A 12,431-nucleotide genomic window follows, 5' to 3' on the forward strand; every position below is an offset into this window, starting at 1 on the left:
ATGGTGACCCTCATCGGGGTGCACGTGGGTTTGTAGCTTAAGTTTCTGTTTTTTTCAGTCCACTGTTTCATAGTTTCAAGGGACTGTACGAGTAGATCCCACCTCTAGACAGCAGAGATTGAAAGTGGGATCACATTCTGGACAAATCCATGGCAAATACCTTGAATTAAAGGATATAAACTAAATTCTACTAACATCTAGGACTCGAAAGGAGAACAACACAATAAATGCCTACTCATTTACAAAGGAACAAAAATCAGTCTGGGTTACCAAAAGATAAGGAAATATGTATGGAATCTTGAATAAATTCTCCTGAATCATCTGAGAATTTTTTGCCAAGAGAAGCTGTATGAAAATAAAAAGTGAAATTTATTAAAAAGTAAGAATTCAGAAAATATACCACCTATGAATGCCACTTGAAACAATCTTATGAAAGCTGTATTATGTTGCAAATGTCAAAACTTATCCTTGGAAGAGATATTATATAAAGTGAAATGTAATTTAATCATAATCTGATTATATAACTCCATCTTATAGTAACTAAACCTGGAAAATTTGGAAAAGGGGGGGAGAATGAACAGAATTTTTAAACTACATTGGTTCATCCTGTACTTTCGATACCAAGACTAGTATATATTCAAAGTTTACTCAAACACTAGGAGACTTTTAAAACAGCATATATTCCTTTCTAAACATGAAAAAAGCAGGAAAAAAAAAAGAGAAAGTGCATGCCACAGGGAAACAAGAATCATAAAATAAATGCATTAGTCACTGTGTCAACAAATATATTCCTACTAAAAAATTAAGATTTGAAAATAAGATTTTTAAAACTGTAATCAACTGCTTATTAAAAAACACATCTCAGACAAGATGAGAAAATGAACCCTAGTAGCAAGGAGTCTGGTTTCTAACAACAGAAAACAAACTGGCAACAGTAATTTCACACAGAAATTCATAGGAAAAGGACAAAGTGGAATTTAAAGGGATACTTCATACCAGCAAAAGTATCAAAATATATAAGGCAAGTTGTTGGACCTACACTGCAAGTTCGCTGCTGCGATATTTGCCTACAAACCCAAGAAAATCAGCTGAAAACAGAACTAATGAGAGATTTGTAAAGTAAATCCAAATCACATTAGTTTATAAATATTGACACTTTTTATGCCAGCAATATCCAGGAAAATATGATAGAAATAAGATCCCATTCACAAAATCAACTAAAATATAAAACTACCTTGAATTAAATATTAAAACAGAACTAGAAAACTTTACTGGAATTTTTTTAAAAAACTGACTAGAATAAGCAGTCATAAATCAAAATACCTAAGGTTTGGTTTTGAAATTATACAAAGTGATTTAAATTTAATTTGAAATAATAAGAAAGGAAGGCTAATCAAAATATTTGGGGGGCAAAAAGTCTTTAAGATAATCATTATCACTAAGATTGCATCTCGAGGAAATATTCAGATACTGGGACCAGAAATTATGTAAAAAGGCTCTTGTTCATCATGGAATTATTTAAAGTAGGAAATAGTTGTAAATAATCTAAATGTATAAGAATAGGGGTATAGTTAAATTATTCGGTATGCTGGAAAACTACGATGACCCTAAAAAACAAAACAAAATCACCATGTATATTTAAAGACATGAGAAAATGCTTACAGGACAAGAGCCAAAGGGAGGCCGAAGGTGCTGGAGGATGGGGTGGAAAGAAAGAAACTATAATCAGTGCAATACCAAATTTGCAAATCCATCATATTTTTGAAGTGAATATCTGATATTGTTAACCACGGATATCTTTGGATGATGTTTACACGTGACTTCTGTTTTCTTCCTCCTCCTCCCTCATTTCTCGTCCTCCTTTGTTTTCTAGAAAGAGAAAGCATTACACTTAAAATCAGAAAAAGATACCGTTAAGAAAATGACAATCTGCTAGGTGTGGCTGTTAGATGGTTGCTGGTGCCCGTGACGCCGGGTCTTATCTCCAGAACTGTGAGGCTCGGAGGGGGAAGCCTGAACAGGCGAGGGAGAGGGGGCATAAACGCTGGACCGGGTTGCCGGAGAGAGAGGTGACAACATGGGGACAAACGGACGCAGTCGCATTGACTCGTGAATCTGTTTTCAGCCGCTTGCTGGAAAACAAGTGGCAGAGGTGTCCAGAAAATAAATGAAGCTTTGGAACAGCAGGGCTAGGAGAGGAAACCAGAGCCCTTCAAAGAGCTGCCGCGCAAGGGCCAGCACCGCAGACCTGGGGAAGTGGGGGGACCCTGGGCTGGAGCGTCCCTGCAGGTCTCGCCCAGAGGAGGGGGTCTACATCCGCAGGTGGGGACCACTGTGCTCAGCGAGCGACGTCTAACGTGGAAACATCGGTCCAACAAGCGGCTCCAGACACCTCTTTAAGGCATCCGGGTCTTGAGCAAATTTCCTAAGCAGGGACGCTACTATTGGTTCCTGCTATAGGCATGATGTCATCATCAGCCAATCTGAAGTCAGCTGCTCCTCCCCCGCTTAGGCGTTGATGAGGAATTAATTAACTCCTCCGAAGCCCTGGGGGCCAACAAAAGCAGTGCCTCTCGTTTTTTTGGCTTCTCTTTGCCAGAGGAGTGAGGAGGTGGAGATGGAAACAAACTGAGTAAGAGCAGATAGTGCCAGATTTTGTAGACATAGATAAAATTATTTAAGGTATAAAAGTAATATATATGCATTCAGAAATTTATTAAAACACACACACACACAATGGAATTCCACCACCTAGAGTTAATATTAAACATCTCGATGCAGTTTCTTCCTACATTTTTAAACTCAAAAGTGTGAGATTTTTACAGAAATTAACTCACTCTACTTTTTGTATCATTTTTTTATTCACTTACTGTGAATATTTAACCTTCAAATGCATAATACTTAATGGCTGCAAAACTTTTCCATTAAATGGACTTCCATAAGGGCATCATTTTTCAGTATATAAATCACTGCTATCATTTTTACTAGTTGTAAGGAGTTGTATGGATATATCGTAATTTATTTTAAAAGTGCACTGGCCATGACTGAAAATATTGCTGAACTAAACACTACTGTATATACATTGTATACTTTGTATATACATTGTCTAATTAATTCCTTAGGATAAATTTCTGGAAGTGAAATTCCTGTGTCAAAGGTTAAAACACATGTTTCCAGAATGCTCTCCAGAAATGTTTCCAACAGCCTGTAAGAGTATTGGGTTCTCTACATCCTAAACAAACATGGGTTTTTCAATCTTTTACATCATTGATAATCTGGTACAAAATGATAGATAGCTCATGAATCTTTTTTTAAATTCATTTTCTTCATTACTTGTGATGTTGACCGTGTTTTCATACGTTCAATGGTCTCATATTTCTTTTCTGAGTTCTTGGTCTTTGTCCATTTTTTTTACCAAGGTGTTTGTCTTTTTCTAATCTGTTTGCAAGACCTTTAACTGGACAGTATTTTCTTGACTCTTTTTTCATAGGTATGTACGTAGGTCTATGGTTTTCTTTGAATATGCTATTTTTGTCAAGCTTTTGTTTCAGAGTTCAGTTACATTTGTAGTGCAATCGGACAGCTTTCCTGTTTTTCTCCTGTGCCATAGAATAGTTTATATAGTATATTCCTGGAAAGTTTAAAGAACCAGAGTCATCATTGGAGGTAATTCTTTGACCACTTTTAAAATATCTTACATAATTATTAGTCAATTCAATTCAGTTAGTCTATTCTTTTCTTTATTGAGTTTCAAATTTTTAATTATTTTAGTTCAAATAGTTAAAGTTCTAATTAAAACTTTATTAAAATCTCTTCATAAAAAAAGTTAAAAATTAATAATATTCACTTGGGTGCAAATGCAAAATTCAAAAGGAAGACATTACAAGTTAAATTTCTCTCTTCTCTGCTCCCAACCACCTTCTTTCTCTCCCCACGAGCACCCACTATTACTGGTTTATTATGGATCTTTCCAGAGATATACTAGAAACAAGCATATTCTTTTTTTCCCTTAAACCACAGCATAGTCACAGAGTATAAATGTCTTTATCTTGCTTTTTAAAAACATAATATACTTTGAATATTATATCTTATATAATACACAGTTACTCCCTTTTTTTAAGAGCTGTGTATTTTCTCATTGTATGAAACTTAGAGTTTACTTAGCCACATCATTTTTTAGAGTAATTAAGATTATCTCTAATATTTACTATTACTAATAATGCTGCACTAACTCTCCTTACACATAACTATCAAATCTGTGAGCTGTTTTCCTTTTATTAAGCAAGGTTAACTCATTTGTAATAATTAATGTGACAGATAAGCTTAATTTACTCATGTCATCAAATTATGAATTCTGTTTTTATTTTCTGAATTTTTACTATTTCACTGCATCTGTATTTGTGTGATGTTTTTTTTTTTTTTTTTGATAATTTGGAAGGGTTTTATTTTGGGTCTAGTGGTCATCTCTACATTCTTTCCCAGTTCAGAGAACCAGGGTGGGATGCACAGAAGGGAACCAGAGCCCTGATTAGTCGCAGCCAGGAGTTTGGCTTCTGCACTGATCTTGTGCGGCTGCCCCACCAGGAACAAGCTGGGTCTGGTGTGGCCACTCACCTCTCTCTAAGGTGGCGCGCTGCTCTCTGCTTGTGCGAAGGTACCTGGGACCAGGGTTATGAGCGACTTTAATCCTCTAATTTTGTAAATCCATGTTTTAAAAATGGCTACAATGAACATGTATTACTTTCAAAATTAGAAAACAAAATTCTAAGCCTTATAATAAAAATGTGCAAAGCAGCAGGGTGGCCGTACAATGATGTAAAATGAGGACCACAGTAAGACCCCCACCTGTATTCAAGTTCTCCACATTCACACAGCAGCATCTGAAGTCTCACCTACGCTTCCCATAATTTAAGAATTTCACTCTTTCCGCGGGTTCCCCTTTAGAAATGCTAGATTGACGTTCAGCTCTCGTGTTAGCTGCACTTAATCATTGTCTCCTGTGCTTTGGTAAACACAGAGCCGAGAATGGCTGTTTGCTGAGTCAGCCCTACCCCCTACCCCCCACCCCCAGAGGAGATGACATGTACACTGGGACTTAAAAGACAAGTGGGGGCTAGCCAGACAGAGAGGTGATGGGTGGTCACCTCAGCCATGAAGAAGGATGCTGTATTCAAAGGTGACTGGTGTGGCATCTTTGGTGAACCAACTGTGTTTCGTTGCAGCTCGAAAAGGGTACAGTGTGTAGGGTGGGTCTGTGTGTGTTTGTGGCGGGGTAGAGGACAGAAGGGGAGAGCGCTGTCCATGGGAGACATGTGGAGACACAGAGAGGTTTGGACTTTTTCATGTAGGTGCTGGGGAGCCATTGAGGGTTTTAAAGGAGGGTCAAGGTATGATCAGGAGCAGGTTTCCCCTCTGTCTCTTTCCTCTGCTCCCCAGCCCAGTGAGGTTATTCTCTCTACAAGGAAAGGATGACAATAATGACCTGACTTCCAGACTCATGATGCTCAGTACTTAGAGAACTGCAGCCACTCATGGTCCTTGGAGGACCTGTCCTGCATTATCCCTGGGGAGCCCAGGGCATCCCTGGAGTCTCAGAGCCTCAGTAGCTAGGGTGATGTCATGCTCACTGTGACCTGAGTCCTCCTTCCCTCAGGGACAGCATTCACTCTGCCTGTTGCTAGTAAGCCTCTCCCCAGGCAGAGAGCATGCCCACAGATTGAGGGAAGCCAGAGATGGTGAGCTGAGATTCAGGCAGAGATAAATGCCCAGCGATGGCTTGTGATGTTTTCTGAACGTTAAACATGGAGCTGGCAGCGGCTTCTGCTCTTTCCATTTCTACATCAGCTGTGTTAGGGAAATGGTGAAGTGACGTTATGGGAATAAATCCTTCTGTGCAAGACCTCCAAGATGAGTCCCATTCCTTTCTGTCCCATTGGGCTCCCCCTCTACTCCATTATAGCCTTCTTCAGAGTCCATGAAGACGGACCTTAAGTTACAGTGGACTGGGTTCCAAAAGCTCATCTGGGAGATAATTGTTCTGAACTTGAAACACATACCCCATAAAGTGGTCAAAGTTTGCTTTGGTTCCCTTGGAATCAATCTATCTCCTGCCTCCGTCCCCAGAAGTTTCATTCTTCATTTCCTTCTTCCTGAGCTGTTTCTGGTACATTCTGGGCTCACAGCTGGGTTAATCCCCAACACCTGTACATGGTTGTTGTTGAAATGCACCACCTAGACTGAGGAAAGAAGGGAGCCGACAGAGACAGTGCACTGTCTTCTTCTTTTTTCTGTCTAGATTCCTTAAAAGTCACACTGATAGCCCCAGAAGGGGCCTTAGATATGACCCAGCTCGACCCTCTCATCTCCCAGGCTGGGAGCTTGAATCCCCACTTCCCTTCTCCATCCCGAAGAGCACCTTGGACCTCCCTGCTGTGACCAAATTCTTGTGCAAAGATTGGGATTTCCCCAGAGAATGTCATTCTAAGAGAAGTAAGCCACAAAAGAAAAAGAAAAATACCATATGAGATTGCTCATATGTGGAATCTAAAAAAAAAAAAATAATGAACATAAATACAAAACAGAAACAGACTCGTAGACATAGAAGACAAACTTGTGGTTGCCAAGGGGGCGGGGGGTGGGAAGGGACAGACTGGGATTTCAAAATTTGTAGATACTGACAGGCATATGCAGAACAGATAAACAAGATTATACTGTATAGCACAGGGAAATATATACAAGATCTTGTGGTAGCTCACAGCGAAGAAAAATGTGACAATGAATATATGTATGTTCATGTATAACAGAAAAATTGTGCTCTACACTGGAAATTGGCACAACATTGTGAAATGACTATAACTCAATAAAAAAAATGTTAAAAAAAAAAAAGATTGGGCTTTCCAAGGCCAGTTTGTTCCCTGTCATTTGTTTGTTCACGTGTTTTACATGTCTTTGTTAATTCCACAGTTTTTGAGACTGCTAGGTACTGAGATCCATGCAGAAGATAACAGCCTAAGTCCTTGCCCTCAAGAAGCTCACCGTCTAACGGAGAGGCAAGTAAATAAAACAAATTGTGAACGTTGAGGGTCAAGGATCTGCTTTCTATCACTGCAGATGACATTTGTCTTTCCTCGAGCTTCGTGTAAATGCAAAAATACATGACAATTTCAGAAAAATCTGTCTAGATAAGAAAAAGCCAATTTCTTTCCAAAAAATAAGAAAATCAGTTTAAAACATGAATTGTTTCCTTCTAACAAGCAACCCAATATTCATTCTTCCCAGAAAGTAAACACATTGGAATGTAATCATTTTGACGGCATGTTCCAATTAGCCCAGAATCTCCTTCCTCATCACCCCTCCTGCAATTTATTTGTTGCCATTTTCCTTTGATGTCTTATTTATTTTACTAGAATATGAAAATGCTATCAGCATTCTGTTTATGAGTATTTCTAGTTTTCTTGAATTTTTGGACACAGATTGATTTTTCTTGGGCCAGTATATCTTCAAGTTTACTTTGCTTGAATCTGGCCTGTTCATTATCTAAAATGGTTTTGAAGCCTTTGGGCAGAATGAGGAAGATCTTAAACTACATGGTGAATGAGAGTCACTGTGGCGTTCTGTCACTGTGGCAGGACTGTGTGGGTTTCTTCCTATTCCATCCTTTATTCCATCTTCCCAGACTCTTAAACTTGAATTCTGTAGGAGAGGGGCAAGTTGGCCCTCCCCCTACTCTTCTCTCTGCACTCCTGAGTGGGGCGAGGAGGGGACGTGCCAGGATGACCCCAGAGGTGATTCCAGCTTCCTGGTTCCAGCACTGTCCACACACAGAAACGTGCGGCAGACAGAACTGGGCAGCTGGCTACCAGTGACCTTGGCTGGGGGGGCAGGTGGTCCCCTCACATCCCGGCCCCCAGCCCTTCTGTCTCCCTGCGTTCCAAGTATCGCTTCTTAGCTTCCTGCTCTGGTACCAGCCAGAGGAGGCGTGTCTCTGGGAGTTCAGATCCCCTCCCCCGGGAATTCTGCGCTGGGGAAGGAGACAGCTCCAGTGCTGGAGGTCAAGATACGCATGAGGCAAGTATTTTCCTCACCCCCAGCTCTTCTGTTTTTTATCTAACTTGATTCAAGCCTTCTGCTATTGTCGGTTACCTTTTGTTCAAAGGACATTTTTGCAATAAGCACAGTATCACTAACCCTGGTGGGGTACCCGTGTGGGATGTTTGCTTTGCTTGTCACGATGCCCAGCTCTGAGAACAGTACCCTTATGCTATGCAGCCCAGCCCCTGGCCCGAATCCTTAATATCAGGCATGCACACCTGACTGAAACTGGCATGAGATGGTCAGTGCTCAGAAAGCAGAGTCTGCGGTGGAGATGGAAGTAACCTTGTAAACTGATGCAGGTGTGGACGTGCGTGACCACATGATGAAAGGGGCGGGAGGCACATCCGCATCCAGAAAGAAGGAGAGAGCCTGGGGACAGAAGAGCTGGGGAAGGGGAGAGAAACCCGCTGCCCTGGTTCTGTTGGTTTCCAGTTCCCAGTTCCAGCCCAGCTGTCCTTTTGTGTTGGTTTCTGCTTTCGCGATTGCCCAATAAACTTGAATGAACTTCCTGTTTTTTGCCTAAGATAATTTAGAGTAGTTTCCTGTTAATTTGTAGCCAAAAGACTCTGAGTGAGATGCAACCTGGTACCAGGAAATGAAGTTGCACTTAACCATGTAACTGGCCCATTTCAGGACTTGGAAACAATAAGGATTCCTACACCCTGGGATGCGGAGGAATGTTAGTGGAACACAGACTGAAACAGCTAGTGAGATTAGTGTCAGTTATGTGGGGACTTGGACAATTTTCCTCCAGAGGCTGAGGCTTTAGGGGGTCTCCAAAGGACACCTTGAAGGATGTCCAACTGTGCTGACTCCTTCCTGGGACTTCGGTAAGGTGCACAGGAGATATAAACCAGTCTGAGGCTGCCTGGCTTAAATTGGATGGAGGAAAACAGGTCAGTTATGCAACCCTGCTCCCGGAAGTCCTTTCTGCTTATAGTGTAAGAGCCGAGACCACTTCGAGTCCATTTTTGAAATTCATCACAGGACTTACTGAGCAGCAGCATTTAACACTGTGTGTGGCAGCCTGCATCAAGAACTACACTGCTGTCTGTTCTTGTCTCCTTTGTCGAGTCATCTTTTATTTCACCTGTTCTAATAGGTGTAGAGAGATAGCTCACCATGGTCTTAAATTACATTTCTTTTATTGCTAATACTGTGGAACAATTTTTCACGTGGATGTTTGCTGTCTGTATGTCCCACTGATGAAATGTCTCATGTCTCTTCATACCTTTAGCTCATTTTCTAGTTGGGGGGTGTGTGTGTGTTTACTGTCAAGTCTTGATGCAAATTATCTTGTTTTGCTAATTAATTTGGAATGGGCTGTTGTTATTTGCAAAGTCATGGGTGGTCTACTTTGTATTTGATGATAATCATAATAATATCTAATAATTATTGAGCACACACTTTGTTTCAAGCACTGTTCAAGTGACTCACAGGTTTTAGTTCACTTGAAAAACATTATCTCTATGAACATCATATATTGTTGTTCTAAACGTTAACCGCCACTACAATTTAGTTTACAAATAACTGTTGGCATAAACAAACAGCTCTGGCAGTCCAGCAGTGCCTAAATTCGAACTGGCATGAGTTTATTTGTGTTCTGGTCAATTGAAATAAAATCTCAGCCACTGATGTCACAAAAATGCACAAGTCAGGATAGCTGCTCTTTGAGTGAAATAGCAGTGCTCACAGTTAAAACACAGCACACAGTACACACGTCTGTATTTGTTTTAAGTTGGTATCTGACAATGTTTGGTTCAACACATTCTGCAAAAAAAAAATCCCCCAAACTTTAGTCTTCTTCTAAAACAAGGGCGGAAAATAAATGCCCGTTTACATGATACAGTTTTTAAGAACCACGTCAGTGTGAGTGAAGCAGATACACACGCAGTGATCAGATATTCTGAATTTCTGTTTGAGGTTAGGACCACATTTCCTGTGGTTTGGGAAGAGAGCAGAGGTTTACTGAAGGTCCCCAAGGCGACTTCTCAGTTAGCCCTATGGTGGAACCACCTCTGTGATGGGGGGGCCCTTGGGGACTGGGCAGGCTTCTCTGTGCCCTCAGGGCTGTGCGTGTGAGTTCCTGGTGAGTCATCGAGCAGGACTGCCCTTGGACTCCCGGTTTCTGGGTAATCAGTCATCTTTGCTGTGCTTCTTTCCCCACTTCACATCCCCAGGGGGATGTAGCGCCCCGTTCCCACACGTTAGACGGCCACGTTTCCACCCTTGGGAGAGGTGCCTGAATGGGGTCCTCACGGTGCTGCCAGGGAGCACCTGGGGATTCAGGGGGTGGCTGCACGTGCCCGTCCCAGTCCCAGCGCCACTGCCACAGTGGAAGATGGCAGCAGCAGAGCAGAGTCGCAGATCTGCACACATCGTGGGCCCAGGTCCCTTTGACCAATGACCAGCTGCTGCATCTGCATGGATTGATCACAACAGCCGTCTCAACCCACAGCAGACCCCGCAGGTCCAGGGACAGCCTCTGCTCGCCCATCTTTCTCAGTGACACTCAGGGCAGCTCTGGACACTGAGGTGTGAGGCGCCGGCAGCCCAGCTGCCTTCCCCTCCATCTGTTCCCTGGTCACCACCCACTCCCTGAGCCCCCCACTTTGACCTTGCTGATTTCCCTCCTTGCCCTTTATCCTTTGGACTTGATGCTCGGCACGTTTTCTTACAGAACCGTGTTTCTCTCTTTGTTCCATCACCGGAACAATGTTCCTGGGAATAATGCCTGATGTCCCCGCAGGGAGGCGGCCCTGGGACTTTCCCCCCAGGAAGGTTCCAGGGGCAGTGTTTCTATCTACTCTTCCTTTTCCCGATAACAGGTTACCCCCTCCCCACTCCCCCAAGTTCAAATCCAGGTCTCACCGCTTACCAGCTAGCATGTCTGTAAGTTACCTTTCCTCTCTGACTCTGTTCCTTTTATAAAGGGGGTCCCTTTTGTGTGGGTTCCTTTCTCACAAGGCTGTTGTGAGATTTACGGATTATGTATTCCCAGGGGTTAGGAGGAGAGGGAGAGGGGAGTTCTTGTTTAATGGGCACGAAGTTTCAGTTTGGGAAGATGAAAAGTTCTGGAGATGGATGGCGGCACACCATGGTAAATATATTTATATATCCCATCACAGCTTAGTTCTCAAACGGTGGTTAGATAATTCTAGAAATGAGCAGCCCTCTCCACTTCCCTCCCCCGCCCCTCGCCTTATCTCTGCTCTCCTGTCGCCCACTTCCTTGTCCCAGCCCCACCCCCTTATCAGTCAGTCCGGGGTTCTCAGAGCGCTCCCTCCCCTAGCAGCAGAGGACCTCTCATTGGCTGCCGTCACCATGGCAACTCACTGTCTCCACCCGCCTCCCCTCACTTTTCAGAGCCGGCAGATTTGTGGCGCTCCGGGCTTCTCAGGGCTGGGAGGGAAGAGGAAAGAGACCGGGGGGAGGGGAGAGAGGCTCCCTTGACTGCAGAGGCGGCCACGCAGTTCAGGTTGGCTTGGATTCCGGTTCCCAGCCTGGTACGCAGTGTGGCCTCCGTGTCTGCACGTTGAGGGGACCATTTAGGTGTCCCTCGGCACCCCCCATTCCCTCTGAGATGGGCCAGCGTGGGGTCCCAGGGCGCTGGGTTAGTGGCATGTAGCATGCACTAACACAAACGTGTCGTTCACAGAAGAGATCCGTCCGTCCTGCTGCCCTGGCAGCACTGCTGGAGGGTTACACGAGAGAACCAGTGGAAGTGAGCTTTGAAGACCCAAAGGCTGTCAGGGGGCATTCGTTACTCTGCTTGCTTGGCCCACCCACCCCGGGCGTGGGTGGCCTGAGTGGGGCAGCCTCTTGAGTGCTCTCCCCTCCTGACGTAAGTGGGGGGTTTGGAGACATACATCCACATGGGACCCCCTGGAGAACAGCACAGGGCCATGGAGGTGAGATGCCGACCAGCGGGTCCCAGCTGTGGGGTGCAGCCCGGGGAACAGTGCCAGGGCCTGAGAACTGCCTTTTCCGCAGCCCACCTGTGGGATGAGCACACCATGTCTTACACGTGCGGTCACTTTGACGTGCAGATGAAGGCTAGTTGGTGCTTTTGTAGTCAGAAACACTAATTTCCAACCATGGGCTGAATTCAAGGTAACTTTTTCTCATTACGTGGATTCTCAGTTAGCAGGGCTGTGGTGGTAGAAAGTCAGGGTCCATAAGATTGATGGGGGTTGAACAAACCCTCCTTTAAAAGGGAGAAGCGATGGAATTCAGACACAGGCTACCATGTGGACGGCCCTTGAGGACATTATGTTAAGTGCAGTCAGCCAGAGACTGAAGGACAAGAGTGTATGATTCCACCTGCACGAGGTAAT

Source organism: Camelus ferus, chromosome 31 (assembly GCF_009834535.1).
Source record: "Camelus ferus isolate YT-003-E chromosome 31, BCGSAC_Cfer_1.0, whole genome shotgun sequence".
Taxonomy (NCBI): Eukaryota; Metazoa; Chordata; class Mammalia; order Artiodactyla; family Camelidae; genus Camelus; species Camelus ferus.